Source organism: Lolium rigidum, chromosome 5, assembly GCF_022539505.1.
Source record: "Lolium rigidum isolate FL_2022 chromosome 5, APGP_CSIRO_Lrig_0.1, whole genome shotgun sequence".
NCBI lineage: Eukaryota > Viridiplantae > Streptophyta > Magnoliopsida > Poales > Poaceae > Lolium > Lolium rigidum.
The window spans coordinates 152,934,511-152,955,734 of record NC_061512.1 but is presented as its reverse complement, the minus strand read 5'-3'; positions in this window follow the sequence as shown (position 1 = coordinate 152,955,734).

The following is a 21,224-nucleotide window of genomic DNA, read 5'->3' as shown; positions in this document are numbered from 1 at the left end:
TACTGTTGTTGTAATAGTAACTAGGGTACCATGTCACACCTGCTGTTGGGCCCTCGTGACGGCCCAAGAACGAAGGACAAGGATTCCCTCTCCAAGAGACAGGAGGTCTCCGCAAGGGGGAGGCACCTCGCGAAGGACCCCTTGCAAGGGGTCTAGGACTTACCCGTTCCGAGGCTACTCGAAGGCCTCGCAGAGCTTCTCTCCGCGAGAGGAATCACTACAAGATGTAGCGTAGGATTCCTTCGCAAGCCAGTCGCGTAGGAATGAAGCTAACGAGCAATGACGTGAGCCATGACGCACCCCTGAAGATAAGATATGGTCCAAGTTTGCCTGCATAAAGTGGAGTGGTCGTTTCTCCTTTCCCTAAAGGTTCGAGGTGGACGGTGCAAGTACAACAGGGAGTGTCGACATCCTCCACAACCACTCCCTGTGGACCAAGACTGTTGGTGTGGCCATGGACCAAGTCCATGGGCTTAGTTAGGGACAATTGTCCTCTTCCTTTATCAACACCCGGATTTTTAATTCCAGATGCCTATTATGCCATACATCGCAATCCCAGGAATATTGTTTTTTGCGAGAGATAATAGATTGATATCATAGAACATCATTCATTACAAACCATAATCGTCTTACAACAAAGGATCTCATGATCCAAGTCTTACAACAACAGTTGATCTAAGGATCAATTACAAAACACAGACCGGAAGAAACGTAGTAGCGGTCTATCTGTTCCACAGGCAACGCTTGATGTCAGGAAGTAGTCCTAGTTATCATAGACGTCCTGCTGTCCATCCTCCTGGTACTGGTTCTCCTCTTCATAGTCTGGCCATTTGAATAGCCAGGGACAAATCCATGAGTACTTTTAAAGTACTCGCAAACTACCACTAATAGAAGTACTAATATCTCTAATGGATTCTAAGCTCTAGGTTCATTTGCACAAAGCTAGTTTTATTTCATAAACACTTAGTAGTCAAAGACTCTTTATTTTCCTAAATTTACTCAAGTGGGAACATTAGTGTCATTCCCACAACTCTGTTGTAGTTCAAGTCAAAGTCACAATTCAAGTTCAAGTCACAAGTCACCAGTCACATGTCACATTTTGAAAAGTTCGGATGACGGAACAGTATGGTCTTTCCAACTGTCCATGACCGCGGACGCGGAATTTCGAAAAGTTTTACACTCTAAAGAGGTCGTACTCTTGTGCCACAACTTTTGATTACATCTGTCAAGGATAGCCCTGAATCATCATACTCAGTATGCGGATCATCAACCATTAACCTTTCACTTACATACCCCAGTATAGGCACCTCTCCCTGTGATCTTGGCCTCCTAGTGAGGGCAAACCGCCAACCTGGGAACTGCACAGGGCTTGGGTAGGACATTCACATCATTTCACGTCATTTCACTTTTCATGGAGGCAGCCTCGGCATAACCCCTATGATGCTTGTTCAGAGGGAACCCATACTAAGATACACAAATTTTCAGTTAAAGCCTTACCCATAATCAGGTATTGTGGGGGTACTCTAAAATTGGAATGGTATCGCATCCGAACCTAACCATCAGTTTTTATCAAATTCACCATGTCATTCAAAGGTCATATTCACCTTCAACACTTTCAATAGAAAGACTCATTCCAAGGTTTTCAAAGTCATTTGATTCACAAGTTCCCATCTAGAGTAGTCAATTTTAGTTTAACACTAGCAACTAGTCATGAGGGGTGTTAACTACATTTTTACTCTCTAGGCTAAGTGTGAAGCTCTTGTGATACTCTACACTTGTACACAAATTAACTACAACAAGTAAACCTTGGTAAATCAAAGTAAAGTTAAAGCAAGATAAAACTTGGGTTTGGATGAATAAGACTTTTAAATACCAATACTAGTGCCATAGTTTCTTGCACTAGTAACTTGGCAATAGTAGAGCTTGCATTAGGGTAGCTTGCCTTGGTTGGTGTACTGATCAAAGTGTTCCTCCTCTTCTTCGTAGAAGACCTCCTCCTCCTCGTAGCCTTCGGTACTAGCGTCTATAAACGGATACGAGGTAACAATCACCAAACAATTCTTAAGGAGGCTATCTAGCCATAATGGCTCACACATGATGATCTATCATCATCACAATCATCACCCAAAATAATACTAGGGTTTTCTATTATGTCCTTTGAAAATAAACATTACTAAGATTTGATTTCCTCAAATAAATAAGTATGAGATCATGTTGACCAAAGTCACCACTTCATCTTTATCCATTTGGAAAAATGATTTAAATGAGATACTTCATCTCATACAATTTAAATACTGTTTTGGAAAATGATTTAATATCCTCAAGTAATAAAATATGGGGTCATGAAGACTAATGTCATCCCCTCACATTGAATTACTTGTGAAAGTTATTTAAATGAGATGCTACACCTCATAGATTTCAAATACTATTTTTGAATTAATTTAAATGAGCTAGAAATAGCCACATAGCCATTATTTGAATCTAGCCCATGATCATATGAAACAACCGTGTCATATTTTTGCATAAAAAATTAGAGTTTTTGAAATGTGAATTATGAGAATTGGAATCACCTCAAAATTCGTTATGGTTGATTTTTAATAATTGTTTGAATTTTGAAAAGGTACTGACTTGTTATTTTTCTTGCAAGTGTTATACAATGGATCAAGGGTTGAGACCAGTGGGGTTGGATAGATAATTTTATAAGCTTTCCAGAAATATGAAAATCATCAATTTTGGCTCAGTAGATTTTGTTTTATTGAATTTTGAATCGAGCACCACTATTCAAATTTGGATTAAAACTAAAATACCAAATTCAAATGGTGGGCTCGCGCGGGAAAATGAAAATGGGCAAGGGAGAGAGTTAGCAGGCCGGCCCAGCAGTGCGTCTCGCACACACGAGCCGCCTGACAGAGGTCCCGCCCGTCAGTGGCTCATCGACACCGAATCGGTAAGTTTGAAAGGGGGCCGTAGGATTAGAAAGGGGATCGACGGCCGAGGCTCGTCGTCCCTGACGGCGAGAGCAAACCCTGGCCGCGGTGGAGAGGGTCGACGGCGGCTTACCGGCGCTCCGGCGAGGCTCGGCGAGGCGGCCGATTGGCGTGGAAGACGACGGCGAGCTCAACGAGGGTCGAGGGAGGGCCTGAGGTGGTCGGAGTCGTCGCCTCCGTCTGGCTACTACCGCGGCGGGCTCTGGTGAAATTCCGGCGAGGGAGTGGGTAATGTGGAGGAGCGAGGGGTCGAGAGGGCTCGGAGAGGGGAGGAGAGTCGATTGGTGTGCTGGAGAAGGGTCGGGGCGTGCTCCTTTTATAGGGTCGCGAGGTGTTGCGGGGCTTCCTCGCCGGCGAAGGGAAGGGGCTCTCTTCGGGCGGCAAAGGGCAGGGCAGGGATGCAGGACGGTGCAGCGTCGTCTGGTGAGTGTCAGGGACGTTTCCTTGCAGAGAATGGGGCTCTCAATCAACGGGCGTCGTGCGGTGTCCTTGCAGAACAGTGGCGGTGGTCGGCGATGATGACGACGGCGACAGGTTTCTCCGGTCCACTTGGGCTTGTCTTGGAGAGAGCTGGTGGCGTGGAGAGTACGTGGGAGAGAGGAGAGGGTGAGGGGAGGTCTGAGGCGACGGGGCGACGCGACGCTCTGGCGTGTCCAGGGACGTGGCCGTGCACGCTTTGGCACGCCTGGACGTCACTGGGCACGTCCTGGCCTGGGCGTTGCCTTGCTCTCCTTGGCCAACGGCTGGCACGAGCGTGTCCAGGGGAGTGAGGAGAGGCTCAAGGACAAGGTTAGGTTAACTAGATGGGAGAGGAGAGGATGATGGCATGGAGGAGGCATGATCACCTCGGCATGGCCATGTCTTGGTCAACATCATCATGGTACAGTGGTACAAGTGCTTGGCATTGCTCAAGGGGTGCAAGGGGGTGCTGAGGGAGGTCAATGGGGCTAGAGTTTAGGTTAGAAACCACTGGATAAAAGAGGGTATGGAGTTGGCAGATTTGTGCACACAAGGTGCTCGACACAATGGCCGCATGAAATTCAAATTTTAATTTGGCCAAAATATTTTATGGGTGTGCTTCAAATAATGTTTGGCACTGATACGTCTCCGACGTATCGATAATTTCTTATGTTCTATGCCATATTATTGATGATACCTACATGTTTTATGCACACTTTATGTCATATTCGTGCATTTTCTGGAACTAACCTATTAACAAGATGCCGAAGTGCCGGTTCTCGTTTTCTCGCTGTTTTTGGTTTCAGAAATCCTAGTAACGAAATATTCTCGGAATTGGACGAAACGAAGACCCGGGTTCCTATTTTCACCGGAAGCATCCAGAACACCCGAGAGCCGCCAGAGGGGGCCCTGTGGGCCCCAGATGATAGGGTGGCGCGGCCTGGGCCCTGGCCGCGCCAGCCTATGGTGCCGCCGCCTCTTCGACCCTCTGACGCTGCCCTTCCGCCTACTTAAAGCCTCCGTCGCGAAACCCCTGATGCGAAGAACCGCGAAAGCCTGCGTTACTACTGCTGCGTTACTACTGCTTGTTTACTGTCCTGGGCAAAGCACTTTTCTGGTGCCGTTGCTACTACTTATTCATACCACCTGTATTTCACTATCTCTTCGCCGAACTAGTGCACCTATTAGGTGTGTTGGGGACACAAGAGACTTCTTGCTTTGTGGTTGCAGGGTTGCATGAGAGGGATATCTTTGACCTCTTCCTCCCCGAGTTCGATAAACCTTGGGTGATCCACTTAAGGGAAACTTGCTGCTCGTTCTACAAACCTCTCGCTCTTGGAGGCCCAACACTGTCTACAAGAATAGAAGCTCCCGTAGACATCAAGCACTTTTCACGGCGCCGTTGCCGGGGAGGAAAGGTAAAAGGCTCTCATACTACGGTCTCAGGTAAAGTATTTTTCTTGCGCCGTCGTGTGTGTGCTCAAAGCTATTTCCTTTAGATCCTGCAATTGCATCTTTTTGTTTCTTGTTTACACTAGTTTGGCATAATGTACAAGAGTGAGCTTCTTATTCTATTTCCTGATTTAAAACATGGATTGTTTGATGCGAAAATTAAAAAACCTATGAAATCTTATTTGCATGCTGGTAGTAATATTGGTATGAACGTTTCGAACACCATTGTTGATAATAATATAGAAAGTTCTAAGCTTGGGGAAGCTGATTTTCATGATATTTTTAGTCCCCCAAGCATTGAGGAGAAAATTTTCTTTGATGATACTTTGCCTCCTATTTCTGATTATAATGATAGTGGTCTTTTGGTGCCACTTACTATGGAGATTAAATTTTATTGTGATTATACTATGCCTCCTACACTTGATGAGAATAATAATGATAGCTACTTTGTTGAATTTGCTCCCACTACAACTAATAAAATTGATTATGCCTATGTGGAGAGTAATAATTTTATGCATGAGACTCATGATAAGAATGCTTTATGTGATAGTTATATTGTTGAGTTTGCTCATGTTGCTACTGAAAGTTATTATGAGAGAGAAAAATATGGTTGTAGAAATTTTCATGTTACTAAAATGCCTCTCTATGTGCTGAAATTTTTGAAGCTACGCTTGTTTTATCTTCCTATGCTTGTTACTTTGCTCTTCATGAACTTGTTTATTTACAAGATTCCTATGCATAGGAAGCATGTTAGACTTAAATGTGTTTTGAATTTGCCTCTTGATGCTCTCTTTTGCTTCAAATACTATTTCTTGCGAGTGCATCATTAAAACTGCTGAGCCCATCTTAATGGCTAAAAAGAAAGAACTTCTTGGGAGATAACCCATGTGTTATTTTGCTCCAGTATTTTTGTTTTATATTTGTGTCTTGGAAGTTGTTTAATACTGTAGCAACCTCTCCTTATCTTAGTTTTATGTTTTGTTGTGCCAAGTAAAGTCTTTGATAGAAAAGTAAGTACTAGATTTGGATTACTTGCGCAGTTCCAGATTTCTTTTCGTCACGAATCTGGGTCTACCTCCCTGTAGGTAGCGAAGAAAATTAAGCCAATTTACGTGCATGATCCTTAGATATGTACGCAACTTTCATTCAATTTGGACATTTTCATTTGAGCAAGTATGGTGGCCTAATAAAATCCATCTTTACGGACTGTTCTGTTTTGACAGATTCTGCCTTTTATTTCGCATTGCCTCTTTCGCTATGTTGGATGAATTTCTTTGATCCATTAATGTCCAGTAGCTTTATGCAATGTCCAGAAGTGTTAAGAATGATTGTGTCACCTCTGAACATGTTAATTTTTATTGTGCACTAACCCTCTAATGAGTTGTTTCGAGTTTGGTGTGGAGGAAGTTTTCAAGGATCAAGAGAGGAGTATGATGCAATATGATCAAGGAGAGTGAAAGCTCTAAGCTTGGGGATGCCCCGGTGGTTCACCCCTGCATATTCTAAGAAGACTCAAGCATCTAAGCTTGGGGATGCCCAAGGCATCCCCTTCTTCATCGACAAATTATCAGGTTCCTTCTCTTGAAACTATATTTTTATTCGGCCACATCTTATGTACTTTACTTGGAGCGTCTGTGTGTTTTTGTTTTTTGTTTTGTTTGAATAAAATGGATCCTAGCATTCACTTTATGGGAGAGATACACGCTCCGCTGTAGCATATGGACAAATATGTCCTTAGGCTCTACTCATAGTATTCATGGCGAAGTTTCATCTTCGTTAAATTGTTATATGGTTGGAATTGGAAAATGCTACATGTAGTAACTCTAAAATGTCTTGGATAATTTGATACTTGGCAATTGTTGTGCTCATGTTTAAGCTCTTGCAACATATACTTTGCACCCATTAATGAAGAAACACTTAGAGCTTGCTAATTTGGTTTGCATATTTGGTTTCTCTAGAGTCTAGATAATATCTAGTATTGAGTTTTGAACAACAAGGAAGACGGTGTAGAGTCTTATAATGTTTACAATATGTCTTTTATGTGAGTTTTGCTGCACCGGTTCATCCTTGTGTTTGTTTCAAATAACCTTGCTAGCCTAAACCTTGTATCGAGAGGGAATACTTCTCATGCATCCAAAATACTTGAGCCAACTACTATGCCATTTGTGTCCACCATACCTACCTACTACATGGTATTTCTCCGCCATTCCAAAGTAAATTGCTTGAGTGCTACCTTTAAATAATTCAAAATTTATCACCTCTGATTTGTGTCAATGTTTTATAACTCATGAGGAAGTATGTGGTGTTTTATCTTTCGATCTTGTCATTTACTTCTGACAGACTTTCACAATGGACTAGTGGCACATCCGCTTATCCAATAATTTTGCAAAAAGAGCTGGCAATGGGGTTCCAGCCCCGATTAATTAACTTGCATTAATAATTCTCTTCACATGTTTTGCTCGATTCATCGGTAAGCAACTTAATTTTGCAAATAGACACTCCTTCATGGTATGTGATTGTTGGAAGGCACCCGAGGATTCGGTTAGCCATGGCTTGTGTAAGCAAAAGGTTGGGAGAGTGTCATCCATAAATAAAGAAAAACTAAACTAAAGTACATGTGTAAACAAAAGAGAAGAGGGATGATCTACCTTGTCGGTAGAGATAACGTCCTTCATGGGAGCCGCTCTTGAAAGTCTGGTTGATAAGGTAGTTAGAGTGCCCACTACCATTCGTTGACAACAACAAACACCTCTCAAAATTTTACTTTTATTGCTCTCTTTATGTTTTCAAAATAAAAGCTCTAGCACAAATATAGCAATCGATGCTTTCCTCTTTGAAGGACCATTCTTTTTACTTTTATGTTGAGTCAGTTCACCTATCTCTCTCCAACTCAAGAAGCAAACACTTGTGTGAACTGTGCATTGATTCCTACATACTTGCATATTGAACTTGTTATATTACTCTATGTTGACAATTATCCATGAGATATACATGTTACAAGTTGAAAGCAACCGCTGAAACTTAATCTTCCTTTGTGTTGCTTCAATGCCTTTACTTTGATTTATTGCTTTATGAGTTAACTCTTATGCAAGACTTATTAATACTTGTCTTGAAGTACTATTCATGAAAAGTCTTTGCTTTATGATTCACTTGTTTACTCATGTCATTACCATTGTTTTGATCGCTGCATTCACTACATATGTTTACAAATAGTATGATCAAGGTTATGATGGCATATCACTTCAGAAATTATCTTTGTTATCGTTTTACCCGCTCGGGACGAGCGTAAGTAAGCTTGGGGATGCTTGATACGTCTCCGACGTATCGATAATTTCTTATGTTCTATGCCATATTATTGATGATACCTACATGTTTTATGCACACTTTATGTCATATTCGTGCATTTTACGGAACTAACCTATTAACAAGATGCCGAAGTGCCGGTTCTCGCTTTCTGCTGTTTTTGGTTTCAGAAATCCTAGTAACGAAATATTCTCGGAATTGGACGAAACGAAGACCCGGGTTCCTATTTTCACCGGAAGCATCCGGAACACCCGAGAGCCGCCGGAGGGGCCCTGTGGGCCCCAGATGATAGGGTGGCGCGGCCTGGGCCCTGGCCGCGCCAGCCTATGGTGCCGCCGCCTCTTCGACCCTCTGACGCTGCCCTTCCGCCTACTTAAAGCCTCCGTCGCGAAACCCCTGATGCGAAGAACCACGATACGGAAAACCTTCCAGAGCCGCCGCCATCGCGAAGCCAAGATCTGGGGGACAGGAGTCTCTGTTCCGGCACCCTGCCGGAGTGGGGAAGTGCCCCGGAAGGCTTCTCCATCGACACCGCTGCCATCTCCACCGCCATCTTCATCACCGCTGCTGCTCCCATGAGGAGGGAGTAGTTCTCCATCGAGGCTCGGGGCTGTACCGGTAGCTATGTGGTTCATCTCTCTCCTATGTGCTTCAATACAATAATCTCATGAGCTGCATTACATGATTGAGATTCATATGATGATGCTTGTAATCTAGATGTCATTATGCTAGTCAAGTGAGTTTTACTTATGTGATCTCCGGAGACTCCTTGTCCCACGTGTGTAAAGGTGACGAGTGTGTGCACCGTGTGGGTCTCTTAGGCTATATTTCACAGAATACTTATTCACCTGTTGAATGGCATAGTGAGGTGCTTATTTATATCTCTTTATGATTGCAATGTGTTTGTATCACAATTTATCTATGTGCTACTCTAGCAATGTTATTAAAGTAGTTTTATTCCTCCTGCATGTGTGCAAAGGTGACGAGTGTGTGCACCGTGTTAGTACTTGGTTTATGCTATGATCATGATCTCTTGTAGATTGCGAAGTTAACTATTGCTATGATAATATTGATGTGATCTATTCCTCCTACATATGCATGAAGGTGACAGTGTGCATGCTATGTTAGTACTTGGTTTAGTCTTTTGATCTATCTTACACTAAAGGTTACTAAAATATGAGCATTATTGTGGAGCTTGTTAACTCCGGCATTGAGGGTTCGTGTAATCCTACGCAATGTGTTCATCATCCAACAAGAGTGTAGAGTATGCATTTCGCCATACCGTTATGTGATCAATGTTGAGAGTGTCCACTAGTGAAAGTCTAATCCCTAGGCCTTGTTCCTAAATACTGCTATCGCTGCTTGTTTCTTCGTTTCTTTGCGTTACTACTGCTGTGCGTTACTACGCTTGTTTATTGTCCTGGGCAAAGCACTTTTCCGGTGCCGTTGCTACTACTTATTCATACCACCTGTATTTCACTATCTCTTCGCCGAACTAGTGCACCTATTAGGTGTGTTGGGGACACAAGAGACTTCTTGCTTTGTGGTTGCGGGGTTGCATGAGAGGGATATCTTTGACCTCTTCCTCCCCGAGTTCGATAAACCTTGGGTGATCCACTTAAGGGAAACTTGCTGTCTGTTCTACAAACCTCTGCTCTTGGAGGCCCAACAACTGTCTACAAGAATAGAAGCTCCCGTAGACATCAAGCACTTTTCTGGCGCCGTTGCCGGGGAGGAAAGGTAAAAGGCTCTCATACTACGGTCTCAGGTAAAGTATTTTTCTTGCGCCGTCGTGTGTGTGCTCAAAGCTATTTCCTTTAGATCCTGCAATTGCATCTTTTTGTTTCTTGTTTACACTAGTTTGGCATAATGTACAAGAGTGAGCTTCTTATTCTATTTCCTGATTTAAAACATGGATTGTTTGATGCGAAAATTAAAAAACCTATGAAATCTTATTTGCATGCTGGTAGTAATATTGGTATGAACGTTTCGAACACCATTGTTGATAATAATATAGAAAGTTCTAAGCTTGGGGAAGCTGATTTTCATGATATTTTTAGTCCCCCAAGCATTGAGGAGAAAATTTTCTTTGATGATACTTTGCCTCCTATTTCTGATTATAATGATAGTGGTCTTTTGGTGCCACTTACTATGGAGATTAAATTTTATTGTGATTATACTATGCCTCCTACACTTGATGAGAATAATAATGATAGCTACTTTGTTGAATTTGCTCCCACTACAACTAATAAAATTGATTATGCCTATGTGGAGAGTAATAATTTTATGCATGAGACTCATGATAAGAATGCTTTATGTGATAGTTATATTGTTGAGTTTGCTCATGTTGCTACTGAAAGTTATTATGAGAGAGAAAAATATGGTTGTAGAAATTTTCATGTTACTAAAATGCCTCTCTATGTGCTGAAATTTTTGAAGCTACGCTTGTTTTATCTTCCTATGCTTGTTACTTTGCTCTTCATGAACTTGTTTATTTACAAGATTCCTATGCATAGGAAGCATGTTAGACTTAAATGTGTTTTGAATTTGCCTCTTGATGCTCTCTTTTGCTTCAAATACTATTTCTTGCGAGTGCATCATTAAAACTGCTTGAGCCCATCTTAATGGCTAAAAAGAAAGAACTTCTTGGGAGATAACCCATGTGTTATTTTGCTCCCAGTATTTTTGTTTTATATTTGTGTCTTGGAAGTTGTTTAATACTGTAGCAACCTCTCCTTATCTTAGTTTTATGTTTTGTTGTGCCAAGTAAAGTCTTTGATAGAAAAGTAAGTACTAGATTTGGATTACTGCGCAGTTCCAGATTTCTTTTCTGTCACGAATCTGGGTCTACCTCCCTGTAGGTAGCGAAGAAAATTAAGCCAATTTACGTGCATGATCCTTAGATATGTACGCAACTTTCATTCAATTTGGACATTTTCATTTGAGCAAGTATGGTGGCCTAATAAAATCCATCTTTACGGACTGTTCTGTTTTGACAGATTCTGCCTTTTATTTCGCATTGCCTCTTTCGCTATGTTGGATGAATTTCTTTGATCCATTAATGTCCAGTAGCTTTATGCAATGTCCAGAAGTGTTAAGAATGATTGTGTCACCTCTGAACATGTTAATTTTTATTGTGCACTAACCCTCTAATGAGTTGTTTCGAGTTTGGTGTGGAGGAAGTTTTCAAGGATCAAGAGAGGAGTATGATGCAATATGATCAAGGAGAGTGAAAGCTCTAAGCTTGGGGATGCCCCGGTGGTTCACCCCTGCATATTCTAAGAAGACTCAAGCATCTAAGCTTGGGGATGCCCAAGGCATCCCCTTCTTCATCGACAAATTATCAGGTTCCTTCTCTTGAAACTATATTTTTATTCGGCCACATCTTATGTACTTTACTTGGAGCGTCCGTGTGTTTTTGTTTTTTGTTTTGTTTGAATAAAATGGATCCTAGCATTCACTTTATGGGAGAGATACACGCTCCGCTGTAGCATATGGACAAATATGTCCTTAGGCTCTACTCATAGTATTCATGGCGAAGTTTCATCTTCGTTAAATTGTTATATGGTTGGAATTGGAAAATGCTACATGTAGTAACTCTAAAATGTCTTGGATAATTTGATACTTGGCAATTGTTGTGCTCATGTTTAAGCTCTTGCAACATATACTTTGCACCCATTAATGAAGAAACACTTAGAGCTTGCTAATTTGGTTTGCATATTTGGTTTCTCTAGAGTCTAGATAATATCTAGTATTGAGTTTTGAACAACAAGGAAGACGGTGTAGAGTCTTATAATGTTTACAATATGTCTTTTATGTGAGTTTTGCTGCACCGGTTCATCCTTGTGTTTGTTTCAAATAACCTTGCTAGCCTAAACCTTGTATCGAGAGGGAATACTTCTCATGCATCCAAAATACTTGAGCCAACTACTATGCCATTTGTGTCCACCATACCTACCTACTACATGGTATTTCTCCGCCATTCCAAAGTAAATTGCTTGAGTGCTACCTTTAAATAATTCAAAATTTATCACCTCTGATTTGTGTCAATGTTTTATAGCTCATGAGGAAGTATGTGGTGTTTTATCTTTCGATCTTGTCATTTACTTGACGGACTTTCACAATGGACTAGTGGCACATCCGCTTATCCAATAATTTTGCAAAAAGAGCTGGCAATGGGGTTCCCGGCCCGATTAATTAACTTGCATTAATAATTCTCTTCACATGTTTTGCTGCGATTCATCGGTAAGCAACTTAATTTTGCAAATAGACACTCCTTCATGGTATGTGATTGTTGGAAGGCACCCGAGGATTCGGTTAGCCATGGCTTGTGTAAGCAAAAGGTTGGGAGAGTGTCATCCATAAATAAAGAAAAACTAAACTAAAGTACATGTGTAAACAAAAGAGAAGAGGGATGATCTACCTTGCTGGTAGAGATAACGTCCTTCATGGGAGCCGCTCTTGAAAGTCTGGTTGATAAGGTAGTTAGAGTGCCCACTACCATTCGTTGACAACAACAAACACCTCTCAAAATTTTACTTTTATTGCTCTCTTTATGTTTTCAAAATAAAAGCTCTAGCACAAATATAGCAATCGATGCTTTCCTCTTTGAAGGACCATTCTTTTTACTTTTATGTTGAGTCGGTTCACCTATCTCTCTCCAACTCAAGAAGCAAACACTTGTGTGAACTGTGCATTGATTCCTACATACTTGCATATTGAACTTGTTATATTACTCTATGTTGACAATTATCCATGAGATATACATGTTACAAGTTGAAAGCAACCGCTGAAACTTAATCTTCCTTTGTGTTGCTTCAATGCCTTTACTTTGATTTATTGCTTTATGAGTTAACTCTTATGCAAGACTTATTAATACTTGTCTTGAAGTACTATTCATGAAAAGTCTTTGCTTTATGATTCACTTGTTTACTCATGTCATTACCATTGTTTTGATCGCTGCATTCACTACATATGTTTACAAATAGTATGATCAAGGTTATGATGGCATATCACTTCAGAAATTATCTTTGTTATCGTTTTACCTGCTCGGGACGAGCGAAGTAAGCTTGGGGATGCTTGATACGTCTCCGACGTATCGATAATTTCTTATGTTCTATGCCATATTATTGATGATACCTACATGTTTTATGCACACTTTATGTCATATTCGTGCATTTTCCGGAACTAACCTATTAACAAGATGCCGAAGTGCCGGTTCACGCTTTCTGCTGTTTTTGGTTTCAGAAATCCTAGTAACGAAATATTCTCGGAATTGGACGAAACGAAGACCCGGGTTCCTATTTTCACCGGAAGCATCCGAGAACACCCGAGAGCCGCCGGAGGGGGCCCTGTGGGCCCGGATGATAGGGTGGCGCGGCCGGGCCCTGGCCGCGCCGGCCTATGGTGCCGCCGCCTCTTCGACCCTCCGACGCTGCCCTTCCGCCTACTTAAAGCCTCCGTCGCGAAACCCCGATGCGAAGAACCACGATACGGAAAACCTTCCGGAGCCGCCGCCATCGCGAAGCCAAGATCGCGGGGACGGGAGTCTCGTTCCGGCACCCTGCCGGAGTGGGGAAGTGCCCCGGAAGGCTTCTCCATCGACACCGCTGCCATCTCCACCGCCATCTTCATCACCGCTGCTTGCTCCCATGAGGAGGGAGTAGTTCTCCATCGAGGCTCGGGGCTGTACCGGTAGCTATGTGGTTCATCTCTCTCCTATGTGCTTCAATACAATAATCTCATGAGCTGCATTACATGATTGAGATTCATATGATGATGCTTGTAATCTAGATGTCATTATGCTAGTCAAGTGAGTTTTACTTATGTGATCTCCGGAGACTCCTTGTCCCACGTGTGTAAAGGTGACGAGTGTGTGCACCGTGTGGGTCTCTTAGGCTATATTTCACGGAATACTTATTCCTTTGTTGAATGGCATAGTGAGGTGCTTATTTATATCTCTTTATGATTGCAATGTGTTTGTATCACAATTTATCTATGTGCTACTCTAGCAATGTTATTAAAGTAGTTTTATTCCTCCTGCATGTGTGCAAAGGTGACGGTGTGTGCACCGTGTTAGTACTTGGTTTATGCTATGATCATGATCTCTTGTAGATTGCGAAGTTAACTATTGCTATGATAATATTGATGTGATCTATTCCTCCTACATATGCATGAAGGTGACGAGTGTGCATGCTATGTTAGTACTTGGTTTAGTCTTTTGATCTATCTTACACTAAAGGTTACTAAAATATGAGCATTATTGTGGAGCTTGTTAACTCCGGCATTGAGGGTTCGTGTAATCCTACGCAATGTGTTCATCATCCAACAAGAGTGTAGAGTATGCATTTATACGTTACGTTATGTGATCAATGTTGAGAGTGTCCACTAGTGAAAGTCTAATCCCTAGGCCTTGTTCCTAAATACGCTATCGCTGCTTGTTTACTTGTTTCTTTGCGTTACTACTTGCTGCGTTACTACTGCTTGTTTACTTGTCCTGGGCAAAGCACTTTTCTGGTGCCGTTGCTACTACTTATTCATACCACACTGTATTTCACTATCTCTTCGCCGAACTAGTGCACCTATTAGGTGTGTTGGGGACACAAGAGACTTCTTGCTTTGTGGTTGCGGGGTTGCATGAGAGGGATATCTTTGACCTCTTCCTCACTGAGTTCGATAAACCTTGGGTGATCCACTTAAGGGAAACTTGCTGCTGTTCTACAAACCTCTGCTCTTGGAGGCCCAACACTGTCTACAAGAATAGAAGCTCCCGTAGACATCAGGCACCTAGTGATGGTGTTGGTTTGCAAAATGGACAAGGTTTGGTGAAATTCAAAATGGGGTTGATCTATAATCTGATTCAAAGTTGCAACTTTGCATGCAATTTATAAGAATTTGAAAATACTTCTGCAAGGTTGGCAAGCTCCAAAGTGATCACCTTGTTGTGCTCTTGGATGAGATGCAAAGAAGTGGGAAAGTTTAGTTTAGAAAAGAATAACCACAAGGGCTCAAAGTGGGTAACATGTTAAAAATGCCACATATGACCATTATCATATGTGACTTGCATTTTTCATTTTCTTTTCTTTTGTTTTGATTTTCTTTGACCAAAATGTATTCTTTTGAGTTTAGAAATGTTTTCAAACCATTTACACAAAGTAATCATGGCCTAGGTCAAGATTTGCAAATATGGCCAAAGCTCACATATGCTTCTCCTTTTTATTTTATTTTCTTTGCTTGTTTTCTATTTGATTTACAAAAGGGGTAGGGTTTAGGGTTTAGAACATGCTCAACACTCCAAATAAACAATCATGGCAAAGATCACCACATACATGCATGATACTATGCACATAAGGGAATGTAATTCAAAAAAATTGTTGGCTCCAAATTTTGGAAAAGGGGAATTGGTCTTCTTCATTGTTTTGAAATTTGGGATGTTACAAACCTTCCCCCCTTAAACAAAATCTCGTCCCGAGATTTAAGAAAAGATAGGATCCTAAGAGAGATTGGGCAAATGGGTTAACAGGAAAACATACTTGCATGGCAGTGGGTGCTTCCTGGGCTTCTGTGGCACTCATGTGGTAGAGACGGCCGTTGCGGTTGTTCGGGTTCCTTCTAGTTGCGAAGCGGCGCTATTGCTGGGTAGGTGCAGCGGTGTTGGGGGCTGCCTTCATCAGTTTCTTGGGGCACTCATTGGAGTAATGACCAGTAACTCCACATTCATAGCAGGTCACTGTTGACTTGTCTTTTGTGGCAATGGGTACAGTATTGCTTCCAGTCCTTGGGGCAGTGTTGGTGTTGTTGTTGTTACCATTATGGTTGTTGTTGTTGTTGTTGTTGTTGTTGTTGTTGTTGTTGTTGTTGTGGGTGTTGTTGTTGTGGCCTCCGGGCTTCGGGTGTCCTCCATTGTTGTTGGTGAAGTTTGGATGGAACGTCGGAGCAGGTGGCTTGTTGGATCATGCGGCAAATCCTCCACTTGAGTTGGGGCAATACCTTGGTGTATTGATGGGTCCATTCTTGTGCATCATACGGCGCTTGCGGTTCTCGTTGGCTTGGTGGAGCTTTCCTTCCATCTGGATGGCAGAATCAACTAGGGCTTCCAGGTCAGCAAACGGAATGTTCACTAACACTGTTTGCATCTCATCATGCAGTCCATTTAGGAATCTTTCTTTCTTCTTTTCATTGGTGTTTGTCTCGTCCGGGGCGTACCTAGACAGAGTAAGGAACCTGTCACGGTATTCCACCACGGACATCCTTCCTTGTTTGAGTTCCCGGAACTCATCCCTCATCTTCTTGATCAAACCTGGGGGCACATGGTATCTGCTGAACTTGAGCTTGAAGTCTTCCCAAATCATCATCTGTCCGGCATTCATTGCACGGGCACTGTTCCACCAGGCTCTGGCAGGTCCTGACAGGTAGTGGGTGGCAAACAGCACCTTCTCAGCAGCTTTAACTCCTGCAACTTTCAGGTTGTTCTCCATTGATTGGAGCCAGTCATCTGCATCCAAGGGCTCTTTAGTCTTGCTAAACATTGGGGGATTAGTGTTCTGGAAATTCTTCAACTTAGATCCAGGGTGATCCTGATGTCCATGTCCTTGGTTGTTCTGAGCTATCTGCTGCAGTGCAGCAAGGTTGGCTTGTCGCTCAGCTCTTCTACTTCTCTATCTTCCATCATCATTTGTAGCATCTGCAGCATTGCATCTTGGTTGGTGCTGCGGGTTGGAGGGGCCATCTGAACATGGAGATAGATCATAAGATAAGAGGGAAATTTCTATGATTTGTTTGGTTTAAAGTTTCAAAAGTTTCAAAACTTGAGTAGTGCTGAGGTGGTAAAAACCAACAACACTTTTTCATTCACTCCAAACAACACACATTACAAACTAACACACCAATGGTTTTAAGAACCATTTCCTCGTTTTATGATATATTGGGGTGGATACAAACTCACACCTACGTAAGTGCTCTAGTGATACTAATGTTCATCCGGAATGGTGGGTTCTTCGTCTTCATGGGTAATGTGCTTGGCGAAAGGCGCGGGCGTTGTCCAACTCCTTGCAGGTCTTGTACAGCATGAAGTCCAAGTATGCAACATAGTGATTCATCTCCGGGTGCGGTGGCATGGTTATTGGCCTTCCCATGGGGTCATGTCTTGGGTAGTAAAAGAAGCGAGTGTTCTTGATCTTGTTCACATTCTGTCCACACAGACGGGCAAGTGCTTCTTTCATGGCTTTGGCTATTCCAACCATCCAAGTGTTTCCCCTTACAGAAAACCATATGTTTTCCCCAATTGGAGCTCCCAGCTTTCCTCTCAGATTTGCAGTAACTTCCCACTGAGATTGTCTTCCCGACTGATTATTGAGTGGCACTCCACAGAACTCGGGATACGGGCGTCCTAGATATTCAACTAGTTGTTCCAAATCCTTCTCGAACATTAGGTCTCCATCGTGGCCAAGCTGATAGGACTCATAGTTGTACTCCATCTGTGAGCAATTAGGATGAGTAAGTTAAAGAAATGATCAAGTGTGCAAAATTTTATGTAGAATTACAAGGAAAAGTAGAGCATGGATTTCCCTTTTTTGAAAAGATCTCAAGGATAAGAGTGAGAATAAGTTTTCATAAATATTCACTTCATTTGTTTTGAAACAAAGTTTTTCAGACGTCCATTCTAACTAGGGCCTCCTAAGGTCAAACAATGGCTCTGATACCAAATTGTCAACACCCGGATTTTTAATTCCAGATGCCTATTATGCCATACATCGCAATCACAGGAATATTGTTTTTGCGAGACATAATAGATTGATATCATAGAACATCATTCATTACAAACCATAATCGTCTTACAACAAAGGATCTCATGATCCAAGTCTTACAACAACAGTTGATCTAAGGATCAATTACAAAACACAGAGCGGAAGAAACGTAGTAGCGGTCCATCTATTCCACAGGCAACGCTTGACATTAGCAAGTAGTCCTAGTTATCATAGACGTCATGCTGTCCATTCTCCTGGTACTGGTTCTCCTCTTCATAGTCTGGCCATTTGAATAGCCAGGGACAAAGCCATGAGTACGTTTAAAGTACTCGCAAACTACCACTAATAGAAGTACTAATATCTCTAATGGATTCTAAGCTCTGGGTTCATTTGCACAAAGCTAGTTTTATTTCATAAACACTTAGTAGTCAAAGACTCTTTATTTGCCTAAATTTACTCAAGTGTGAAGATTAGTGTCATTCCCACAACTCTGTTGTAGTTCAAGTCAAAGTCACAATTCAAGTTCAAGTCACAAGTCACCAGTCACATGTCACATTTTGAAAAGTTCGGATGACGGAACAGTATGGTCTTTCCAACTGTCCATGACCGCGGACGCGGAATTTCGAAAAGTTTTACACTCTAAAGAGGTCGTACTCTTGTGCCACAACTTTTGATTACATCTGTCAAGGATAGCCCTGAATCATCATACTCAGTATGCGGATCATCAACCATTAACCTTTCACTTACATACCCCAGTATAGGCACCTCTCCCTGTGATCTTGGCCTCCTAGTGAGGGCAAACCGCCAACCTGGGAACTGCACAGGGCTTGGGTAGGACATTCAACTCATTTCACGTCATTTCACTTTTCACGGAAGCAGCCTCGGCATAACCCCTATGACGCTTGTTCAGAGGGAACCCATACTAAGATACACAAATTTCGAGTTAAAGCCTTACCCATAATCAGGTATTGTGGGGGTACTCTAAAATTAGAATGGTATCGCATCAACCCAACCATCAGTTTTTATCAAATTCACCATGTCATTCAAAGGTCATATTCACCTTCAACACTTTCAATAGAAAGACTCGTCATTCCAAGGTTTTCAAAGTCATTTGATTCACAAGTTCCCATCTAGAGTAGTCAATTTTAGTTTAGCACTGGCAACTAGTCATGAGGGGTGTTAACTACATTTTTACTCTCTAGGCTAAGTGTGAAGCTCTTGTGATACTCTACACTTGTACACAAATTAACTACAACAAGTAAACCTTGGTAAATCAAAGTAAAGTTAAAGCAATATAAAACTTGGGTTTGGATGAATAAGACTTTTAAATACCAATACTAGTGCCATAGTCTCTTGCACTAGTAACTTGGCAATAGTAGAGCTTGCATTAGGGTAGCTTGCCTTGGTTGGTGTACTTGATCAAAGTGTTCCTCCTCTTCTTCGTAGAAGACCTCCTCCTCCTCGTAGCCTTCGGTACTAGCGTCTATAAACGGATACGAGGTAACAATCACCAAACAATTCTTAAGGAGGCTATCTAGCCATAATGGCTCACACATGATGATCTATCATCATCACAATCATCACCCAAAGTAATACTAGGGTTTTCTATTATGTCCTTTGAAAATAATTCCCTCTCATTTAACATTACTAAGATTTGATTTCCTCAAATAAATAAGTATGAGATCATGTTGACCAAAGTCACCACTTCATCTTTATCCATTTGGTAAAATGATTTAAATGAGATAATTCATCTCATACAATTTAAATACTATTTTGGAAAATGATTTAATATCCTCAATTAATAACATATGGGGTCATGAAGACTAATGGCATCCCCTCACATTGAATTACTTGTCAAAGTGATTTAAATGAGATGCTACACCTCATAGATTTCAAATATATTTTTGAAATAATTTAAATGAGCTAGAAATAGCCACATAGCCATTATTTGAATCTAGCCCATGATCATATGAAACAACCGTGTCATATTTTTGCATAAACAATTAGAGTTTTTGAAATGTGAATTATGAGAATTGGAATCACCTCAAAATTCGTTATGGTTGATTTTTAATAATTATTTGAATTTTGAAAAGGTACTGATTTGTTATTTTTCTTGCAAGTGATCTGCAATGGATCAAGGGTTGAGACCAGTGGGGTTGGCTAGATAATTTCATAAGCTTTCCAGAAATATGAAATTCATCAATTTTGGCTCAGTAGATTTTGTTTTATTGAATTTTGAATCGAGCACCAGTATTCAAATTTGGATTAAAACTAAAATACCAAATTCAAACGGTGGGCTCGCGCGGGAAAATGAAAATGGGCCAGGGAGAGAGTTAGCAGGCCGGCCCAGCAGTGCGTCGCGCACACGCGGGCCGCCTGACAGAGGGTCCCGCCCGTCAGTGGCTCATCGACACCGAGTCGGTAAGTTTGAAAGAGGGCCGTAGGATTAGAAAAGGGATCGACGGCCGAGGCTCGTCGTCCCTGACGGCGAGAGCAAACCCTGGCCGCGGCGGAGAGGGTCGACGGCGGCTTACCGGCGCTCCGGCGAGGCTCGGCGAGGTGGGCGATTGGCGTGGAAGACGACGGAGAGCTCAGCGAGGGTCGATGGAGGGGCTGAGGTGGTCGGAGTCGTCGCCTCCGTCTGGCTACTACCGCGGCGGGCTCCGGTGAAATTCCGGCAAGGGAGTGGGTAATGTGGAGGAGCGAGGGGTCGAGAGGGCTCAGAGAGGGGAGGAGAGTCGATTGGTGTGCTGGAGAAGGGTCGGGGCGTGCTCCTTTTATAGGGTCGCGAGGTGCTGCGGGGCTTCCTCGCCGGCGAAGGGAAGGGGCCCTCTTCGGGCGGCCAAAGGGCAGGGCAGGGACGCAGGACGGTGCAGCGTCGTCTGGGGAGTGTCAGGGACGTTTCCTTGCAGAGAATGGGGCTCTCAATCAACTGGCGTCGTGTGGTGTCCTTGCAGAACAGTGGCGGTGATCGGCGATGACGACGGCAATAGGTCTCTCCGGTCCCCTTGGGCTTGTCTGGGAGAGAGCTGGTGGCGTGGAGAGTACGAGGGAGAGAGGAGAGGGCGAGGGGAGGTCTAAGGCGACGGGGCGACGCGACGCTCTGGCGTGTCCAGGGACGTGCGTTGCCTTGCTCTCCTTGGCCAACGGCTAGCACGAGCGTGTCCCAGGGGAGTGAGGAGAGGCTCAAGGACAAGGTTACATCAACTAGATGGGAGAGGAGAGGATGATGGCATGGAGGAGGCATGATCACCTCGGCATGGCCATGTCTTGGTCA